Source organism: Montipora capricornis, chromosome 13, assembly GCF_036669925.1.
Source record: "Montipora capricornis isolate CH-2021 chromosome 13, ASM3666992v2, whole genome shotgun sequence".
NCBI lineage: Eukaryota > Metazoa > Cnidaria > Anthozoa > Scleractinia > Acroporidae > Montipora > Montipora capricornis.
In genome coordinates this window covers 46,416,370-46,421,369 of record NC_090895.1, presented here as the reverse complement: position 1 = coordinate 46,421,369, position 5,000 = coordinate 46,416,370, and the positions used below count along the sequence as shown (strand labels likewise).

Genomic DNA, 5,000 nt, shown 5'->3' with positions numbered 1-5,000 from the left:
GACGTGTCCTACAACGACATCGAAGCAGAAGCTAAAGCAAATCACCCAAGATTGTTTAAAGGACTGGGAGAATTAAAGGGCGAGTTCAAGATTAAATTGAAACCCGATTCGACTCCTTTTGCGTCAACAACACCTCGTAGAGTAGCACTACCTCTGATGAGTAAAGTGAAGGCAGAATTAGAGCGTATGAAAAACTTGGGAGTCATTTCTAAAGTTGACATCCCTACCGACTGGTGTGCAGGCATGGTTGTCGTCCCCAAACCTGATGGCAAAATTCGCATATGTGTAGACTTCACCAAACTCAATGAGAGCTTGTTACGGGAAACCTATCCACTACCCAAGATTGAGAACATGCTTGCTCAAATTAAAGAATCCAATTACTTCACCAAACTAGACTGCAATTCGGGATTTTGGCCAGAGAAATTAGAACCAGACTCTCGTTTGCTTATCACATTCATCACACCCTTCGGAAGATTTTGTTTTAACCGAATCTTTGGCATCAAGTCTGCTCCTGAACATTATCAGGAGAAAATGACTCAGATCCTGGAAGGATTGGATGACCATATTTCTATCTTATACGACATGCTTATCCATGACAAAACACAAAAAGAGCATGATGAAAGAGTGAGAGCGGTACTCAAAAAGCTTGATGAAGGAGATGCAACCCTTAACCCGGAAAAGTGTGAATTTCTAATAGAGAAGTCAAATTTGCTGGACACGAGATCAACGAAGATGGCGTAAGGTCAGACCCTGAGAAGATAGAGTCTGTTGAAGACATGACCACTCCCCAAAATGTTAGTGATGTCAGACGGTTTCTCAGAATGGTCAATCAACTTGGAAGATTCATTCCCCACCTGGCAGAGAAAACAAAACCACTCAGAGATCTCCTTAGTAAGAAGAACCAGTTTCATTGGGGACAAGCACAGCAAGAATCTTTCAATAAACTCAAGGATGAGCTTATCTCAACACCTGTCCTCGCTCATTACCATCCTGAAAAAGCCACCATCGTATCAGACGATGCATCATCATTTGGCCTTGGCGCTGTACTCCTACAAGAGTAAGACCACAAAGAGAACAAGCCTGTTGCCTATGTGTCAAGATCCATGACCAGTACAGAACAAAGATACGCCCAAATTGAAAAGGAGGCGCTTGCAACTACCTGGGCATGTAAGAAGTTTAATGATTACATCCTGGGCAAGGATATCCTAATTGAAACCAATCATAAACCACTTGTGCCTCTCTTTGGTTCATAGACGCTGGATGAACTACTCCCAAGAATTCAAAGATTTCGAATGAGGCTGATGAAGTATTCGTTCAAAATACTACATTTCCCTGGGAAAGAGTTGGTGACTGCAGATACCCTGTCAAGAGAACCCCTAGGTAGACAACTTTCAAAAGAAGATGAACGTCTCAATGAAGACTTAAAATTGTACGTTTCACACATCCTGGAGAGCTTTCAAGCAACATAGAGAATACACGATGAGTTAAGACTTCACACAACAGAATGATGAAGTATGCAGAAAACTCTTTGAATTCTGTATCGAAGGCTGGCCAGATAAAACAAAACTGAACACCCCGTTGAAACCATATTGGTGCGAGAGGGCTACTATTACCTCCCAAAGAAACCTTCTTCTGAAAGATCAGAGAATTGTCATCCCTTCATCTCTTCGATTAGACATTCTGGACAAAATTCACGCAGGACACCAAGGAATCCGCAAATGTCGTGAAAGAGCCCGTGACTCTGTATGGTGGCCTGGTCTCAGCAAGCAAATCAAAGATATGGTTACCACGTACACAACATGCTGCAAACAGAAAAGAAACCATGCTGAACCAATGATGCCAACGACACTTCCAGAACGACCATGGCAGAAGATAGGCGTTGACCTTTTTCATCATGGTGGTAAAGAGAACATAATCGCTGATGATTATTATTCAAGATTCTTCGAAATTCCCCCCTTGAAAAACACCACGTCAATGCAATTAATCATCTGAAGTCCTTCTTCAGTCCTCATGGCATCCCAGAGATCATAATATCTGATAATGGTCCACAATTTTTAGCTGCTACATTCTCCACATTTGCTGAAGAATGGGGATTTACTCGGCTAACCAGTAGTCCTCACTACCCGCAAAGCAATGGAGAAGCAGGAAGAGCTGTTCAGACGGCTAAGGATCTGGTAACCAAGTCTGAAGATCCTTATTTGGCACTTTTGTCATACAGATCTACACCGCTGGATAATGGGTACACCCCTGCACAGCTACTGATGGAAAGAAAACTTCGTTCTACACTTCCTTTGGCTCCAGAGAAACTAACACCAAAATGGCCAGAAAAAGAGCAGTTGAGGAAAACAGAGTTAGAGTACAGGCACAAGCAAGCCGAAAAATACAACCGGCCACGTCGTGCTTCATTTCTACCTGGCTAAAACCAGGCGACAAACTTTGGGTAACAGACTAGAGTTGCTCTTCTGTTTTAGTGCAGAAATCCCCCAGACCTAGATCGTACATGGTCAAAACTGATCAACCTCTTCTGCGGAGAAATAGGAGACTCGAAACCCCAACCACAGCTGCTAAGCTGGAGAAATAAAAGAGAGATGACTTGCCAAAGTGCGAAAGCTCGAGCAATTTCACAGTAACTCGGTCAGGCAGAAATGGTATTCCGCCAAAACGATTCGACCTTTGAAAATAGGCTAAGGTCATATAAATACTTTTTGAAGACAAAAGTGAGAAAACCGGACAGAGACTTTTCCTATGATTTTTGTTTCGATTTGAATTTTTTTTTTATCATAGAATATAGCGACTGATTTCATAGGATTTTTGATTCCTTAAAAGTTTTTTCGATTTCCCGAAAGGGGGATGTAAGGTTATTGTTCGTCTCATGACGTAACCTATGCAACATGAGATTTGTTCTATTGTATAACAAGGCTGGAGTCGAGAGAATAAAGGATTTTGATAGAAAACTATTGTACTTGTTTAATTCGAATTTTGTGCTGTTCCTGAGTGTACTTTTAAAAGTAGTGTTAAGATAAATTAGTACTACATTACTTAGTTCTGGATTAGTTTTCATTTACATTGCGTTTTATGTTTTCATTTCTAGATACCTTCATAACAATAACATAAGTCAACTCCCAGAAAACGTTTTCTCAGGACTCACGCGTCTACGTCTGCTGTAAGTATATTGCCACAAATACACTTTCAAAATATGACACAACTATGCGCCTCTCTACTCCACAAATAATTGTGTGACTTAGTTGCAAAGTGACTCACATAGCTGAGTTAAATAAAGTCTTTACAGCAATTAGCCGTTTCAGGTCTAAAATCATAACGAGCCAGAGGTTCTTAGCAACCAAAACAGGACCTTGGCACCCTGTGGAGATAGCAGGCAATTTGCCTGGTATCTCCTTGGCGTGCCCAGTTACCTGTAGCATTCCAATGTAAATGATGGTGGGAGAATGTCAACGGTCGAGTAAATGACGTTGCTTGCGAATTTTATAGACAATTTTCATGTCAGAACCCCATATTGCTCATTTTTTTTAGTTTGTTGACAAACGTCGCGACAAACAAAGAAATAAAAAGTATTTCTGGTCACAGCACCGGGGGTATTTATTAGACCGGAAACGGTTGTTTTGAAATCTCTCTGTTGAAAATGACGCTTGAATTTCGTGCTGCGTCCAAATTGCGTTACAAACAACTAGCGTGCTAAGAAAGGTTTTATTTTGATTTAAAGAAAGATTTGGTCGCTGTACTACTAACAGGCCATGGAAAATCTCTTGCATTCCATGTTTTGTCAGCTTAGAAGCTTATGCATTTCTCCTTCTTTTTTTCTTTTTAATTTTGCCAAAAAACCTATGTTATCACATCACAAGATGACGTTTTTCAGACATGCGACTATAAGTTTCCGTTGACTGAGACAAAATCCCACCTTGACGTCTACAACAAATGGTGTTGTGATGCGATAGCATAAGTTTTCTTTTATTTTTCTTCACAAAATATGTTTTCTTAACTGCGAGGCACAGATGGTCATATTTCTGTACATCCGTTGACTGTTTCGGAAGAACACTGGCTTTTTGTGATCACCGTTTTTTAAGGGCCCTTTGCAAGGTCTACGTAATAGACGAGCCAAGTGTTCCATTAGGCCGGAGCGTATCCCGGTTTCTGTAGCATGAAGCGACTAGGAGTATTTCAAATCCCCCCCCCCCCTCCTGGATGGGATGCCCGTCCATCGCAGGGTTACGCCCAGCATTAAATTCGCCAGTACCCATTTATACACCTTGGGGGAGAGAGGCAGCGTTCAATGCCGGGACTCCGACCCAGCTGAACCAGAAAGGATATTCAACATTGCTTAAATCTACAACTCAAAATATTGGTTGTGTTGTATATCCCAGGAGCGCTCAGACACATTTCAATGCAAGGATATGAGTGGTGGCTCTTTTAAAATTTGCCGTAGAGAAGGCTGGTTTTGTATTAAGTGCCAATTTTTAAATAAAACATATGTCTGGCACCGCTGGGTGATACTGTGTCACAAAAGGCAAAATATCTTTAGGGCTTCCATTGCTTTGCTTCAGTGCTGATTCCCTATCTGTGAATTTGATGTCTGATAGAAGTGTCTCAATCAGATGTTTCGGATAGCCTCTAGAAAGGAGACGTGATTTGAATTTGTAAATGTTCTCTTCAAAAGTTTTTCTTGAAGAGTTAGTTGTTCTTGAAGGCTTCACCCTTCACGAATCCTTTTTTGACGCCTGGTGGGTGGCAGGAGGAAGATAAGATAAGATAAGACTTTATTGAACACTCCCCTGAGGGGCTTTTCGGTGATCAATATAATAAATAATAAGAAATTAATAACTAGGAATCAAATACCTAAATGTCCCATAACATGTGCTTAAGTTTACGTTTAAAAACTCCATGATTTTTACTTAATTTAAGATCTTTATCTAAACTATTCCATAAGCTGACAGCTCTATACTGGAAGGACCGCTGACCGGTGGCTGTTCTGAACAAAGGAACAT

General features: G+C 41.0%; 1 long non-coding RNA gene across 1 annotated transcript in view; it reads left to right on the top strand.

Annotated features, from left to right (window-relative positions):
* Positions 1–5,000, top strand: part of LOC138029955 (uncharacterized) — a 23,823-nt gene that overhangs the window by 4,006 nt on the left and 14,817 nt on the right. Inside the window, exon 2 of the long non-coding RNA XR_011127988.1 lies at positions 3,092–3,163. This is a non-coding gene — a long non-coding RNA (uncharacterized lncRNA). The remainder of the gene's footprint in view (positions 1–3,091; positions 3,164–5,000) is intronic.